A 17,743-nucleotide genomic window follows, 5' to 3' on the forward strand; every position below is an offset into this window, starting at 1 on the left:
TCTGTGCACTTGACCTCACAAGTCTGCCACACCCTCCAAAAACCATGCAGTGCAAATGGAAAGTCTTTCAGGCGAAACATGGCCTCCTCTTCTATGAAGACCTCTCTTCCACATCCCTCCACTACCACCTCAGGGCAGCAATGGGGTACTTTGTGAACACTTTTCCTAGCCCATGCTGACCTTCCCAGGCCACCGGAGGCACAGCTGGTTACCTCAGACTGCACTTGTGTAACCTCTGCAGTTGGTGGTGGTGGTGGTTTGTTTGTTTGCACCAGCTAATGATTCAAAGCTTCTCCTTGAAGAAAATTGATTTTCTAGCCTTCATAGGAAAAGTAGAAAATCTAGTGATCTAAAAAGCCACCACCAAGGGAGGACTCCATTTGGCTTCAGGTGCAGTTTTGACTGCTTGCCCTTATCCCTGTTGGCCCTGAAAGCAGCAGAATCAGGCAGTTGAGTCAGTGCCCTGCAATGCTCAGGTAAGGCTTTTCCTTCGCTGATATTCATTCCTAAAGGTCGCATCACAATGGCCATCCTCGATTTGAGACTCAGTGATGACATTCAGCAAATTTCAAGTTCTTCTCATGCTGCTTCTGCCTGTGTCTCTTAGGACCCTCCCTTAGGAGCTTCGAGTATCCAGAAGAAGGTTGTTCACCCTAGAGAGAAGACCCTAGGGAGGGAGAAGAGGAAGGAGGCATCTAGAAGCCCTGAATGTCTGAGCTTTCTCTACACAGAAGCTGGATATGAGCAACAGTGCATTTGAGATTGTCAGGGCCCGGGCACCATCCAACCCTAACCAGGTCAGGCCCCAAGTGAACACAGTGTGGTTGATCCCTGTCGTCTCCCAGACTCTTGCTCACGGTGACAGATTCGTTTTCATTCGTGCCACTATGTCTGCACGGTTTGTTACACAGCAGTAGTTAACTCCACGGCAACCCAAGCTGTCTAGGATCCCACCCTATCCTCTGATGTGGCCCGATCAGAGCTGAATCCTCCAACGGACCAATTCACACTGAGGTCTGAGGAAATCGACATGTGAGAAAGCACGCACGGGTCTTCCCAGTCATCCACCTAGCTGGTGCAGAGGTATACTGGGAACGTGTCCTCCATGCAGAGGCCTCTAGCTGGATAGGATGGGATGGGAGTTGGGGGTCCTTGCCTTCCCCTGGGCAAGGGATAACCAAAGAATGGGCATGACACCCAGAGCCTATGCTGTTAGCTCTAAGCACATTGAGCTAGTGTCATTTCCTGGATCTAAGTTGGTTTTGCTAGGGTCTGCTATCCTTTGAGCTTTGACCTTCTGTCCCCTGGTGGAAGGTTATGTCTGGGCTACCTCTCAGACTGACATAGACATGGTGTCAGAACCTTCTACCATGTTGCAGCCCTGCATAGAGGCTCTCCCTCTGGCAACTTGCAACACAGAGTAACATTAGTCAAGGCAGAAGAGTGCTTGACTCCATTCTGAAGTCACAGTTCAATCCTAGGAATGGCTGGATACTTCCTATGGATCCAAATTCTTAGTTATGTTCACAGAAGGTTTCTTACCCAGTGAAAACACTAAAGCTGAGACAGTTTTCTGTGGGGTTGCAAGAGCTTTTGTGTGAAGGGGACAATTCCCCCCTTCCAGCCCGTTCTTCGATTTCAGTGACCACCAAGAGCCCACTTGCCCTCCCCAGTAAACAGGTGCACTTGCTGAGTTTACAGGTCACCATTCATTGTGCCGTATCGATGGGAGGTAGGTAATGGTACATACGGGGAAACTGAGGCTTGGAGACATGAAATGGTATGGCTAGATTCCATTCCAGTCCCCTTGCCCTGTGGTGGCATACGATAGCACAGAATGTCATTTCCAAACTGTGTTAATGAGACTGAACTAGAGAGGTGGCAACTCTCCTAAGATCGGGACCCACAAGCTGTTAGCTGAACCCAACCGAGACCACTATTGCCCTGTGGCAGTTTTTAAATAGGTTCACAGGTTCTTCTTTTTTTTAAAAAAAAAAAAAGATTTATTTATTTATTTAATAATATGAGAACATTGCCACTCACTTCAGACACACCAGAAGAGGGCATAGGATCCCATGACAGATGGCCGTGAGCCACCATGTTGCTTGGAATTGAACTCAGGACCCCTAGAAGAGCAGTCAGTGCTCTTAATCACTGAGCCATCTCTCCAGCCCTCACAAGTTCTTTATGATCTGTGTGGTCAGTCTGTTCTCTGAGTCTGAGCTACATGGAGTGACTCCCTTCCAGCGATAAGAATGGGAGATACTGACCGTGTGGAATGTCCATCGCTGGTGTCTGAGATTCGCCCAGTGGATACTCAGGCAGGGTCTATGTGCCTGGAAGATGGGAATCAGGTGACAATGTCTTCTCGTATGCCAGTACCACGTACTTTGCCTGGGTGCCCCACAGCTTCTTTAGTGAGGAATGGGACAAAGGAAAGCAACCCCACAGAGGTGTTTCTCCAGAGATATTTGTGGATTTGATACATCACACGGGGCCAAGAGATGTTCAGTATCTGCCACCCTGGTGGTGTGGAAGCAGGGAACTCGCGCAAGATGTTCCTGGGAACCCTGTGATATTGCCACCTGTATCTGCTGGCTTTCTGCTTCTTTAACAAAATGCCTGAGAGTGGTTTCTTTATAAAGAAAAAACTTTGGGGCTGGAAAGACATTTTAGCTTTCATAGTGATTTCTGTAGTCCCAGAGGACTTGAGTTCCAGGAGACTCAACACCACTTTTTGACCTCCAAGAGTTCGCACTCGCACACGCACACGCACACAGTCTCCTAAAAGAAAAGAAAGAGTGTTTTCTTTTGCTCAAGCAGTTAGGAGGTTGAGCATCCAAGATCAGGCAGATCCTGACCCTTCTGTTCCAGCTCAGGCGAGACCCTTGGCTATGTCACGGTACAACAGAGAAACAGGAAGAGCAAATCTAAGGAAAGTATCACATTGGGAGACACTGGGGAAGCCTTCCTTGTTCTTATACACCTCATTCAGGCTCCCTGGAGACCAGAATCCCTTGCAAAACCAAGTCCCTGATGATGCAACTCCTTCCATTAGGCCCCACCTCTTAAAGGTCCCACCACCTCGGCACCATAATACTGGGGTCAAGCCGTTTGTTAGACAAACCTATACAAACCACAGTACCACCATCCATGCAAGAAGATTCCAGATGTTCTAGCATCTACAGATGTTCAAGACCTTTGCATAAAGTGGCCTAGTGCTTTCCACAGTGCTTGCACAGAACCCACACAGTCCTCCTTTGCACTTTAAATCATTTCTGGTTATGTGCAAGTCCTAACACAAGATAAATGCCATGTGATTACTCAATGCTGTATATCACCTCCTTAAACAGGCAAAGGTCAACATGTGCTTAGAATGTACATAGCCTTTTTGTTTTCCCTGAATATTTTGTATCCATGGCTGGTTGGATCTGTGGATAGAATGCTAGTTACTTTTCTTATGGCAGTGACAAAAGGCCTCCCAAAAGCAAGTTACAAAAGAAGTCTTCTTCTGGCCCGCACGTTGAGATACAGTCCATCAAGGTGGAATGTAGGCGGGAGTGTGAGGTGGCTGGTCACATTGTGTCCACTGTCAGAGTCGGGAAGCAGAGGCAGATGAATCAAATGCTCAGGTGATTTTCCCTTTTGATTCAGACTGGGACCCCAGCTCATGGGACGGAACTGCCCATGTTCTGGATGGGTCCCCCCACCACCCATCACACTACTTGGAAAGCTTTTATAGGACCATAGCCTGGTGAGTTGACAATGAAGGTGAACCATGACAGATGTGGAGCCCACAGGGATGAAGAGCTGACTATTCTTCATAAATACTATAATGTAAAACAGCTCAAAAACAAAAGAATGTAGCAAAACCACCTGTGTGACGGTTGGCAAAACTAGGTCGAGCAGGGATGGTGTCGTTTTTTCCCTTGTTTCTTTTTGGATCGTTCCCTGTGGAGGCCACGGGTTGCAATGCTGTGAAGACACTCTGTTGTGTAGATGTGACTGTGGCACCTGAGGGCAGCCCAGCACAGGGCAAACTTGGAGGCAGCCCCTCAGGCACATGTCAACCTCCAGATGCCCGGTGCCCCACTGAGAGCTTGACTCCATCTGTGGGAGAGATACTGAACCAGTCCACCAGCTCAGCACTGCCAAGGTCCCAGATTCTCAAGAACCAGGTGAGAGGAGAGACGTTGTTGTTGTAAGCTGCTAAGCTTAGGGAGTTATTTGCTATGCAAGAACAGATAGCTAATAAGCCCATTCATTTCTCCTTCTTCTGTACACACTGCACTCACTCCAGGGAAAGTCTGTTCCACTGAGAATGAACCAGGGCTTCTGGGGTACCTCCTCTCCTAGTGGATTACCCCCAGACTTTTCTTCCTGCAGACAGACAGCTCCGAGGGTCACAGCCTCAAACCCCTCTCTCTCTCTCTCTCTCTCTCTCTCTCTGTGTGTGTGTGTGTGTGTGTGTGTGTGTGTGTGTGTGTGTCCCACTGTATGCATATGTACATGTTCATGTGTATGCACATGTGTGTACATGTATGAAGGCCAGAGGTCTGTACCCCCCCCCGAATTAAAGATACATTATAGACATTTGTGGCCATGTATGTCTTCCCACCCCCACCCCAAGACAGAGTTTCTCTATTTATCCCTGGCTCTCCTGTAACTTTCTCTATAAACCAGGTTGGCCTCAAACTCAGAGATTTGCCCATCTCTGCCTCCCAAGTGCTGAGATTAAAGTGGGGTCCTACTTCATGGCTTTTTATGTGGGTCCTGGGGATCTGAACTCATACTAGTGCAGCAAGCACTTTCCCCGCTGAGCCATATCTCCCACCCTTCCCCCTAAAGAAGTTTGCCAGTCCAGAACCACAAGGTTCTCCACTAGCTGTAGGAAAACACAGAGGCCTACTGGTCTCTCTAGCCACTGCCTAGGGTCAGCAACCTATCAAATTTAGTACTAAGAACCTATTGAATCTCAGGCATACATTACATATTCAAAGATATATCATTTAAATATGTCTGAAATGATCCGTTACCGACTCTACTAAGGTGTTCCGAGAAACAAAGGTTTTGTGGTCATTCGAGTGCGGGCCGTGCAGCTGGTGTGTCTCAGCTTCCAGGAGGGTCACTCTAACATCCTACGGACTTTAGCAACTTCACCGTGAAGAACACGGTTTAATCTGCTTAAACCTGAATTTTCCACATTTGTGCAGCCACATAGCTCTTTTGCCATGAATCCTCTATAAATAGCCCTGGTTGTAAACAGCAGCGCCGGTGTTTCATGCCTCCAGGCCAGGGTCTGTGCTGCTGAAAACACAGTTGGCCTCACCAGCCTATGCTGACCAGGTGGTTCAGAAGAAGGACAGGGTGTGGGGTGCAGCCGTGGAGAGTGGGGGAGATGTTTAAGAAACAGACACATGCCGGCTGGAGAGATGGCTCAGCAGTAAGAGGAATGGTTGGTCTTCCAGAGGACTTCAGCATCCACAAGTCTGTTGAAACTATCCTTAACTCCAGTTCCAGGGGATCTGATGCCCTGCACAGGCATCAGGCACATAGTACTGTGAAGACATACCTGCAGCCATATCACCCATACATTACACGCCTGGAGAGAGAGAGAGAGAGAGAGAGAGAGAGAGAGAGAGAGAGAGAGAGAGAGAGAGAGAAGAGGAAGAAGAAGAAGAAGAAGAAGAAGAAGAAGAAGAAGAAGAAGAAGAAGAAGAAGAAGAAGAAGAAGAAGAAGAAGAAGAAGAAGAGGAAAGGAGGGGAGGGGAGAGGACAGGAGAGGAGAGAAAGCAAAAGAAAAGAAAAGAAAAGAAAGGAAAAGAAAAGAAAAGAAAAGAATAGAATAGAAAAGAAAAAAGATGCCTAGAGGGCATGGAAAGGAATCTCCAGAGAGAGTCAACCCCTCCTTCACCAGCTACTTGGGTGTCCCCACAGGCAAGCCTGTCATTTCTGTGTCATCCACAGAGCCTAGGAGCTAATCCTAAACCAGACATACCACCCACCCTTAGGGAGAAAGATCCCTAGCCAGGCACTGAGGTCAGTGTGAGCCAAGAAAGTGGTGCGAGCCTCAGCCAGTTCAGAGGAGTTCCTGTAAGTCACAGGGTCCCGGTTCGAGGCAATGGGGGCCATGAAGTCCCTCCCTACCCTGTGCCCTGCTGGGAGAACTGGACTCTGGAGTTCTGTCTCCTCACCGACTGGCTCTTCGCATAGGTTCAACAGTTCAGGAAGCTGAACAGAAGAGGAGTGTGGGTTATGATAAGACAGTAGTGGAGAGCTGGGTGTGGGTGTGGGGCCGGGGCTCTACATCAGCAGCTGCTACCCTGACTGAGAAGGAAGCTCTTCCTAGATCCAAAACCACTGCACAGCTTCTCCCCCAATGGAAGCTTCCTTAGAGAGACCCTGGCAGGGGCAAGCCCTGGGCCCTAGCTCAGGGGCAAAGAAGTCCGAATGTTCATTACACAAAATTCCTAATGGCAATCCTCACCCTCGCTGTGATATTAGGAGATGAGGCCTCTGGGAGCAGGGCCCCCGTAATTAGACTAGCACCCTTGTGAAAGAGACTGGAGGGGATCTAGGGAGGTGTTGGGTGAGTAGGAGGACTTGCTATGGAAGGATTTGAACTGGAATCCCTAGGACCCATGCAAAAAACTGGACCTGTAGTAAAAGCAGATTTAATCCCAGCACCCCTGTGGGGTGATAGGAGGTGGAAACAAGGAGAAAACCTGGGTGCTTTCAGGCCAGCTAGCCTGGTGTATGCAGCAGTTAACGACAAAGAGACACATCTGAAGATCAGGCTGGAAATGTCCTTGTTTCTGACTATGCGTCACAGTGATGGAAGCACTATGGAGCTACTGGACAGAAATTGTAGCCTGCAGTAAATACCGCTTGCTACAGTACCAACCTACCAGGCAAGATGGATGATGGTGAGAAGGGTATAGGGGTAACCAACAACTCTCTGGTTAGATTTGAACTCAGCTCTAAGGATGAAATTCATGGCTGGTTCTGTAAGTCTAGCCAAAAGCTCATTACTCTGAGGTCATAGGCCCAAGAGGAGAACCTGCTTTACTGTTGCCTTTTGAAATGGAACAATTACAAAGCTGCTTTCTGCATAGTATGTTTATGTACTCAGGGATCTATTCTGACTTCCCTCAGCCTTAGCCAGAGAAGCTTCTCTTTAATGCAACAGTTCATAACTGGTCAAAGTGTTGTTGGTAATAAATGACTAATTAATATTTACCCTTAAAGGAGAGACATCTGCATGAACTACCTCCTGCCTACCAAGGCTCAGGGGACAGGTGAGGAGGAATGTCGTGAAATGCTGTCTTCCCCACATAGCATGGCACTTGTACCCATGAGCTCTCCGCCATGATAGCTATCTGCACAAGATCAAGCCAACAAGATCAGTCAACTCAGTGTGTGTGTGTGTGTGTGTGTGTGTGTGTGTGTGTGTGTGCAAGTATCTGTGTATGTGTCTATGTGTCTGTGTGCATGTGTGTATCTTGCTCTGTGTATGTGTCCGTGTGAATCTCTCTGTGTGTATGTGTCTCTGTGTCTGCATGTGTGTCTCTATGTGTGTGTGTGTGTGTGTGTGTGTGTGTCTGTGTCTGTGTGTGTGTCTGTGTCTGTGTGTATGTGTGTGTGTGTGTCTGTGTCTGTGTCTCTGTATGTTGCTCTGAGTCTGTGTATGGGTCTATATGTACATATATGTATCTGTATGTGTGTATCTCTGTATGTCTCTGTGTATGTGTATGTCTATGTGTACGTGTGCCTGTGTATGTATCTCTGTGTATATCTGTCTCTGTGTATGTATGTCTGTGTATGTCCATGTGTGTCTGTGTCTCTGGGTGTGTGTGTGTGTGTATCAGTGTGTGTGTGTGTGCATATGTCCGTGTGTCATATATGTGTCTCTCTGTGTGTGTGTGCATATGTCTGTGTGTCTTGTGTGTGTATGTGTATAAGTATGTATGTGTGTCTCTGTGTGTGTGTGTGCATATGTCTGTGTGTCTTGTGTGTGTGTATGTGTATAAGTATGTATGTGTGTCTCTGTGTGTGTGTGTGTGTGTGTGTGTAAAAGAGTAAGTGAGAAAGAGAGCACATGCCAGTGTGAAGGGTATGTTGGGCAGCCCCTCATAGACGTGGGAGAGAAGGGAAGAACTGGGAGTGGGTCTGATCAAAATACATTGTCTATGTGTACAAATGTTTCAAAAAATAAAAGATATTCTTTATTGAGATGGGAAGAGAAGAAATGTTCTCGAACAAAGTGTAAAGTGAAGACCCACATCTGTGATTTTCCTCTGACATCCCCAGGTATGTCCTGCCACATGCTGCATGAGCTCACATGCATACAGACATGTGTCTTGCACACACACATGCACACACACACACACACACACACACACACACACACACACACACACACATTGAGAACAATAAAAAAGGGAGCCCCCCTCAGCCCTTCCACGCTCTGAGGACGCTGAGACAATCTCCATCTACAAAACAGGAAGCCTGCAGAATCACTGCTTGCCGCCTTCATCTTGCACCCCCAGCCCCCAGCAGTGTGCAGGTTACATCCCTGCTCTTTTATAGGTTGCTGGGGTCTGGGAGAGTCTGTGCAGTAGCACAAGACATGGGTATGTGATCTTTCTAAGCAGACACACACACACACACACACACACACACACACACACACACACACACACACACGGCCTTCTTCCTTTACCTCTCCTCCCAGCAACTCTTTCATCATCCGCCCTCTGCCCTCCCTCTGAAGCCAATCCCCATGTGAAGTGATCAGGCACTGTCTGTTTTTCCTGACCAGACTCATACTGACTCAGGGGACAGACCACAGAGCTGCATCTCTGTGGCTGGACTCTTCTCCTCTTTGAGCGTGCATGCAGAGAAGAACTCATTGACCGTGGGAAATGAGGCACTGGATAGTCCTTTGATTATTACCTACAGTTGCTCAGGCAGAAGCACCAGGAAAGGCGAGGCTTTGAGACAGGAAGTTGCCACTGTGTTTAAATGTTATGGTAAAGCTGGTGTCTGTGAAGACTGTGTGGGCGACTTCTGACTTCCCTCTAAGAAACTGTGAAGGAAAGATAAAGAGGGCAAAGACCAAAGGAGCAACAACAATGAGGAAGGGGAGGAAAGGGGGAAAGAGGAGGAAAAAAAGAAAAGCAAAAAGAGGTGACCATAGTAAAATTAGAAACTTGTGTTTAAAGATTTATTAAAAGAGTAAAAGTTGAGGCAGGGGAGAAGGCTTGGTGGTAAAGTGCTTGTGGTGTGTGTGTGTGTGTGTGTGTGTGTGTGTGTGTGTGTGTGTGTATCTTAGTTTAGTTCCTCAGTACCCACATAAAAAGCCAAGGCTGGTAGTGTAACACCAGCTCAGATGCCAGAGCCAAAACCAGATGAAGCCCCTGGGCTTGCTGGGAAGTCAGTCCCTCTGAAAAAATGAATCACAGGTAAGTGAAAGAGGCTATCTCAAAAAGCAAGGAAAAGAGCTACAAAGAAAGACACCTAACATTGATCTCTGGCCTCCATATAACATTGTGGGCCAGCATACCATGTACACCAAGAAAGGAGGGAGAGACAGAGGGACAGAAGGATGGAGGAAAGAAGGAAGGAAGGCATGCACACATACACAACTGGGTGGGGGGTGACATTTATAAAACACATATCCAATAAAGGGCTGATGTCTACAATATGTAAAGAGGTCTTTGGAATCAATAAGAAGATTGTAGAAAAGCTGAAGCACACAGTTCAGTGGTAAAACACTCACTTGGCATAAATGAAAGTCTTGGGTTTGGGCCCAGGACCATAAAAGGGAGGGGCGAAGCAAATACTTCAACAGGGAAAGAAAACATTAAAGGCTTAAGTGGAAACTTCATGAAAGAACATCTCTGAATGGCTGACAAATCTGATAGGGAACTCAACCCCATTTCTTCAAGGAAGAATTTAAACTACAGTGCATCATAATGAGACCATCTCACCCATAACACCTCATGAAAAGAGAGTCGGGCAAAAGCACATGCAGGTAAGGATCTGGAGAGACTAGAACCCTTAGACATTGCTCACAGGAGTATAAAATTGTATGGAATTTTTTGAGAAACAATCTTCAATTATCCAAAAGTTTACGGACTTGACCAGCAATTTTGCTCCTGGGTGTACATCCAAAATGGATGGAAAAAGAAAACCCTCCACAACTAATACTCACAGCAGCATTATTTATAAGAGCTCCAAAGTAGAAACAACCCAGATGCCTCTCAAATGATGACTGGATGAACAAAGTGTGCGTCTATACAGTGAGAGACTGCATGTCCATATTTGCATGGGGAATGAAGGAGACTCATCATTGAAAGAAACCATCACAGAAGACCATATATTACCTAATTCCATTAATATAAAAATCTTTGGAGAGAAAAATTCATGTGAGATAGAAAGTAGATCTGGGGGGTTGGGGATTTAGCTCAGTGGTAGAGCGCTTGCCTAGCAAGCACAAGGCCCTAGGTTCGATCCCTAGCTCAAAAAAAAAAAAAAAAAACCAACAACAACAAAAACAGAAAGTAGATCTGTAGTTGTCCAGCACTGGGGTTAAAGAGGATGTGGGCGTACTAGCCCAAGGTTATGCGTTTCTTTGGGGGCTCAATGACTGATGATGGCCACCCAGCTCTGTCAGAATATTCAAAGAGACTGAATATTCTTAGACAGACAAAAGTATATCTCAACAAAGCTGATAACCAAAAACAGAAGGAGGAGGAGAAAGGAGAAGAGGAAGAGGAGGGGAAGAAATAAGGAAAAGAAATATAGAGAGGGAGAAGAGAAAGGGAAGAGGAGAGGCCTTCACTATGACACTGCTACCACCAGCACAGCCACTGGAGTAAGAAGATAAATCCCAAGTTCTGCTGGGGAAAAAAGCAAAACCAGAACCCACACACTGCTGAAATGGGCCACCGGACTCCATCGCTCTAAGGAACAAACCTGTCACTAAAGCCGTAAATATGAAGCTATGGTCCAGCACTTCCTCTCATGGGGTCTGCCCACTCTACTGTCACTGAAAGACACCTAGAATGACCACAGCATTACTTTAATAGCCAAAACACTAGGAATTACTAATATCTACCAATAATTATAGAGTAGACAAATACTTGAATCTTTAGAAATTGAACCTTAGAAGGAATGAGCACGAACAATTAACTCCACATACACAAGTGTTGAACAAAAGAAACCATGCCTACCTTTGAGAGCATTCATGCAAGGTGCAGTGGGATTGATGGATGAAATGGGCTTAGAAGGGCTCAGGGAAAATTTTGGACCAACTATGCTCATAATGGGTGCTGTGGTGCTACTGCGTATCTGGCTATGCCTTTGTGACTCGTGTACAGATGTTCTGTAGGACCTGTGTGTGGTCGGGTCCAGGACCACTGAGGAAACCAAAACCCCCATAAGCCCCTGGGTAGTATATAACTTTTATATTCTCTCCTATACATATAATTCTGCTAACATAACTTTTGCACGCTCTCCCATGTACTGAAGATAATCTCTTCCTGATACAATGCAGACACTATGAGAATAGTGTGATGGGGGACCTTTTTAGGGAGTAGCAATATGAAAATATCTTTTATAGATATTAGTTCATAAATAGTGTGTGTGTGTGAGTGTGTGTGAGTGTGTGTGAGTGTGTGTGTGTGTGAGTGTGAGTGTGTGAGTGTGTATGTGAGAGTGTGTGTATGTCTGTGTGTGTGTGTGTGTGTGTGTTAATGGGAGTGTGTGTACAGGTACATGTGGATAACAGATATCAATATGAGGATCTTCCTCCATCTATCTCCATGTTAATTTTTGAGACAGAGTTTCTCAGTAAACCTGGAGCTCACCAGTCCAGCATGCATTCATTCTCTCTCGGCTCTCAACTATGGATGTGACCAGCTGCTTTCAGGTTCCTGCTGTCTTGACTTCTTTCTGCTGTGAAGGAGTGTACCCTGGAACTGGAGCAAACACTTCTTCCTTGAAGTTGCCTGTGGCAGGGTAGCTCATCACTGTAATAGGAAAGAAACCAGGGCAGCTCAGTGTCTGGCTGCAGAAGTGCTAACGTCCTTCTGTCTCTCAGCTTCAGGACCAGCAATAGTTCTGCCAGCCTGCAGATGTGGCTTCTTGGCTTTGCATTCACAGGTAACTCCTTTCCCTCTGAAATATTTATTATTTTACTCTTATTGTTAGTTCCAGAGAGCCATCCTGCCAAGAGAAATAGCTTAAAGAAGAGAACTGGATTTCCTAGTTCTAGAGGCTGGCTGTCAGCAGAATCCAAGGTCTCTGTGAGGCTGTTTTCTGCTGAGGCCTCTGCTTAGTGTCCGAGGCTACTGTCTCCCACTGTGGGCACCTGGTTTTTCCCTCTGGCATGTCCTTAGTATCCCCATGTCCTATCTTCTTCTTAAGGCCACCAGTCACACCAGATCAGGGCACACTTTTGTGATCTCATTTTAACTTAGTGATGATCTTCTCAAGTTCTTATCTCCAAATACAATCACATTGACTAGTCTTGGACTGTTTGGGGCTTCAATGTGTGGATGGTGGCAGTGGGGCGGGGCCTACTTTAGGTCATAGCAGTCTACTTGACTTCTGTTGGTGGCTACACAGGGGAGCAGAGGCCCAGCTGCAGCCATCAAAGGAAGGGTGATGGGGGAGAGCCACAGAAGCAGATATCTGGCAATTGGGTAAGATGACCTTGTGCAGAGTGCATGGGACAGAGCAAGGAGGAGGCACTGGAGGTTTCAAAAGCCATTTGACTTGGACTGTCACCTCCAAGGACAAGTTGTGGTCAGTGAAGCTGAAGAAGGGGCTTTGTCAGAAGCAGCACCAGTGACTCATGGGGAATCAGCCTCCCTGGAGAGGGTGATTGCTCAGGCCCAGACCCTGGCCCATTTAAGGACTGCTGAGGTGAGACAGTGTTAGTGTCCATGTGCAGTAATGTCAGAACAACACAGGTGGGGTGTGGTGGGAATGAATATCTGTTGTCCAGTGACTGCTGGCCTTCATACTGTTGCATTGTAGAGCAGGGCTGCCCAGTTCTAGGAGTCCATGGCTGTGTGCATTTAGAGACCAAAGTCAGGCTTCAGTCTCTTCACATAGATAGACATTTTGTTCCTAGAGTTAATAAAGTGCCAGTGACCTAATGCATGGCAGAAGTAAGGCTACAATGGACCTTGCTTTCCTTTGGTATCTCTGAGGCAGACACACAGTCAGATAAATTCAGCTTTAGGAAGGCACCAATGAGCTAATCCAGTGGGAACCCTGAGGCCCCTAACTGAGGTGTCAGGGCTCCTGGGGGAGTAAGGGTCAGATGCTAAGCTGGATCTGCAGGAGCCCAGGCACAAAGAGTTCTGGAGGATAAGGATGGAGAAATGGGGATGCTCCAAGCTCATCTCAGACCTTCTATAGAGCCTGAACGGTCTTTCAAAGGCCTTGCAGCTCCAGAGGAAGTCATAAAACAGCAGTGAAGAAGGGGACAGCCTCAGGTAGAGGGGAAAGCTCAGGTTTAGTTTTCAAACTGGCTCTGAAGTCTTCCTTGAAATTTCTCCTCAGGGGAAAGGCAGTATGATGGAGAACAGGATCTGCTCTTTGCCAACTGCCCAGTCTCCAGGGACACCAGCAAGGCTTTGCCTAGGAAGACGTTCTGCAGGAGGAAGATGGAGATGCTAAGTGTAAGGATGGGCTCTTTGTCCTCTGTGTGGCTTCTTAGACCTGGACAGTCCTGAGGAGCAGGAAGAGGACTGGGGGACATGGCGGTCTGTATGGTATTAACTACATAAACTGAACACTGTGAAAAGGTCACACTATGGTTCAGACTCTTGGGCATCAGACAAAAATCAAGAAAATCATCCTGCCCTGCATTGGCAGCTGTCCTGTAGACGCCACGTTCAAACATTGCTGATTTTGGAAAGACACACTTGGGTGCCCTTTTTGCTAAATAAGTCAGTTTCTGTATGAGTGTGTATCTGTATATGCATATAATGTGTGCTTGTAGGTATTTATATGCACATATCTATGTTGTCTGTGTGCATGTGTTGAAAGTGGGTATAGCAACATCTGTAGTACCACCTGTCCTTTGCTGGGCTCAGATGCAGACATTTCCGAGGCAGGAAAGAAAGGTGGGGGAAGGGAAAGGAAAGGAACTCCTCCCTCCAGGGTCTCCTTGAAATCTCCTACCTGCTCAGAGTTGAAAAATACAATACAACTAATAATACATGTTGATTTATGATTATCTCCATAGAGTCCATATCCTTTTATGTAGATATGTTTCAAAAAAAAACACATTTTAATAGCAACAGACCATGCTCAAGGACTGTATGATCTTCAAGTATGACCTTCTCCTGTCTCAGATATTAACCTACAATTCCTGGGAATCTATAAGCAAGCATGGAAAATGTCTTAGCTCCCTTGTGCAAACCTCATGACCTGTGGTTTTCCCTGATCAGCCTGGAATCATACCTAGTGTATCTCAGATGCTACCCCGTGATCTCACTGAAAAAAAAAAAAATAGAGGCGCACAGGGAGAGTCACTTAGAAACCCTTTCAGCAATGTAACTTCAAAGGCCACCAAAATGTGACTGTTAAATAGCCCACACTTGGGCGTGTACTATCCTCTCCCTAACCCTGCTTTTGTCCATGAGATCTCAGAGGGTGCTTCCATAGAGGGGATCAGCCATGCCTGATTGTTGACATTCTATCTCGTACCTTCCCTAAACTGCTAAACTCCTGACAACAACCCCAGGGTAGGATATGACAATAGGATTAACATCCTATCAGCACTTCACTAATCTGCTAAACTCAGAGACATCCCACCCCCCACATAAGCTCAGAGACCCTCCCCTCTAAAGTCTGCAAGCATAAGGAATTGCGTTTGTTCTCCCAGGTGCTGTAAGACCTCCTTTCCCAGCTTCCCCCACAGCAAACATTTAAGGCCCCCATTACCTGAAATCCCACTCAGCATACCTCTCTACCAAACCTGAAGAGAATCTCCATTGTTTCAAAACATTTTCAACTAACAACTGCGTTTATATCCCTGTTTAAAATCTTTTCTTATTAAAATGAAACTGGGGGTTGAGGTTGGAGAGATGGCTCAGCGGTTAACAACATTGGCTGCTTGCTTTTCCAGAGAACCCGGGTTCAGTTCCTGGCACCCACATGGCAGCTCAAATCTGTCTGTAACTCCAGTTCCCTGAACTCTAACACCCTCACACAGACATACATTCAGGCAAAATACCAATGCACATGAAATTAAAATAAGTAAATTATTAAAAATAAAAGTAAACTGGAACTGTTTCCTATTCATCCTGCAATTCTTTTCTGGGACACTGTCAAGAAACTTGTGTCACATGAGCAGAGGTCTCTGAAAAGAACTCAGACTGAGGCTTGGAGGGGCTCAGTGGGTAAGAGCCATTTGCTGTGCAAACATGAGAGTTTGAACCCATGGCATCCACATTGAAAACTAAGCATATCTATGGGTGCTTATAAGCCCCACACGGGGTGGGGGGTGGGGTGAAGAAGGAAGAGACTAAGAACCTCCTACTCTGCACACCTACCAGTCAAAAACAAGGAGGGCTTCTTGTTCATTGAGAGACCCTACCTCAAGGCAATAAGGCAAAAAAAAAAAAAAAAAAAAAAAAAGGAACACATATAAAATTGTGTTCAGGCCTCACATATATCCCACATGCGTACACGCACCGACACACTCACGTGCATGTGCCCTACCTACTTCTGCCCCACTGAAGTGCTGCTCACAGATGCATGGAGCTGTTTCCTGCTACTTCTGCTGCTCAGATCTCCACACTGAGGTGTGACCAGATGTCTTGTGTTTGATGGACCGAAGACATGGCCCATAAGAAGCGCAGATCTGGGGATTGCAGACTGGTACAACCATTCTGGAAATCTGTCTGGAGGTTCCTCAGAAAATTGGACATTGAACTACCTGAGGACCCAGCTATACCCAAAAGATGCCCCAACATATAAAAAAGACACGTGCTCCACTATGTTCATAGCAGCCTTATTTATAATAGTCAGAAGCTGGAAAGAACCCAGATGCCCTTCAACAGAGGAATGGATACAGAAAAGGTGGTACATTTACACAATGGAATATTACTCAGCTATCAAAAACAATGCCTTTATGAAATTCATAGGCAAATGGAGGGAACTGGAAAATATCATCCTGAGTGAGGTAACCCAATCACAGAAAAACACACATGGTATGCACTCATTGATAAGTGGCTATTAGCCCAAATGCTTGAATTACCCTAGATGCACAGAACACATGAAACTCAAGACGGATGATCAAAATGCGAATGCTTCACTCCTTCTTTAAATGAGGAAAAAGAATACCCTTGGCAGGGAATAGGGAGGCAAAGATTAAAACAGAGGCAGAAGGAACACCCATTCAGAGCCTGCCCCACATGTGGCCCATACATATACAGCCACCCAATTAGACAAGATGGATGAAGCAAAGAAGTGCAGACCGACAGGAACCGGATGTAGATCTCTCCTGAGAGACACAGCCAGAATACAGCAAATACATAGGCGACCCCTGTTGAAGGAATCAGAGAAAGAACTGGAAGAGCTTGAAGGGGCTCGAGACCCCATATGTACAACAATGCCAAGCAACCAGAGCTTCCAGGGACTAAGCCAATACCTAAAGACTATACATGGACTGACCCTGGACTCTGACCTCATAGGTAGCAATGAATATCCTAGTAAGAGCACCAGTGGAAGGGGAAGCCCTTGGTCCTGCCAAGACTGAACCCCCAGTGAACGTGTGAACGTGATTGTTGGGGGGAGGCGGCAATGGGGGAGGATGGGGAGGGAATACCCATATAGAAGGGAGGGAGGAGTTAGGGGATGTTGGCCTGGAAACCGAAAGGGGAATAACATTCAAATGTAAATAAGAAATACTCAAGTTAATAAAAAAAAAAAAAAAAAAGTAGATCTGCTCTAGGAGTTCCTAACCATTTTACAACAATGTAATCTTGGGGAGCCTTGGGACAGCCATTTCTAAGAAGGGTCTGAGCTGGCCCCTGCAAAGAAAGGAACTGTAGGGCTGGCTGACACTCCACAAGAAAGGCCCTAGACCCTGAATATTGGGAACATCAGGCTCCCATTCCCAGAAGCCACTAAACCATGCCCTGGGGCTCCTGGAAGTCCAGCCGGGTTTCCTTGTTCCAGGTTCTTCTTTACCTAAATCCATTGACCGTTAGAACCCATTACTTGCGGAAGACCTAAACCAGGCCTGCCTGTTTTAGCAGAACCTCTTTTGCTGAGGCTAGTCTGAATACGAAGACCTAGGAAAAAGAAAGAATTTGTTCTACAGTGAGTAAAAGGAGAAACCTGCTGCTGGCTTTTCACCTGAGAAGGTGACTTTGTTTTCCAGGTTTTCATTATGTCCTGGGTCCTGTGACTTGAGCTCCAACATTCCTTACATCAATGGTTGATGGTTGATTACAGGATGGTTGTAGGACTTGCAGAATGACCCTATCTGACTTGTAGGAGTTCCTAGCAATCTTATGGTCATAATGCTATCTCTGCTCCCTATCTTCCAGAACCCCTCACTCATTGTACATTGGCTGGGCACCTGACAAAGCTCACTCGATCCTATGCTGCCAAGCCCCATTATCTACCCCATCCCCTCCCCTACCTAAGTTCTAGCCATACAACCAGCCACCACAGCCTATCACTGCCACTCTTCCCTGGAGGGCCTCAA

The sequence above is a fragment of the Rattus rattus genome, chromosome 2, assembly GCF_011064425.1.
Source record: "Rattus rattus isolate New Zealand chromosome 2, Rrattus_CSIRO_v1, whole genome shotgun sequence".
NCBI classification, from domain to species: Eukaryota; Metazoa; Chordata; class Mammalia; order Rodentia; family Muridae; genus Rattus; species Rattus rattus.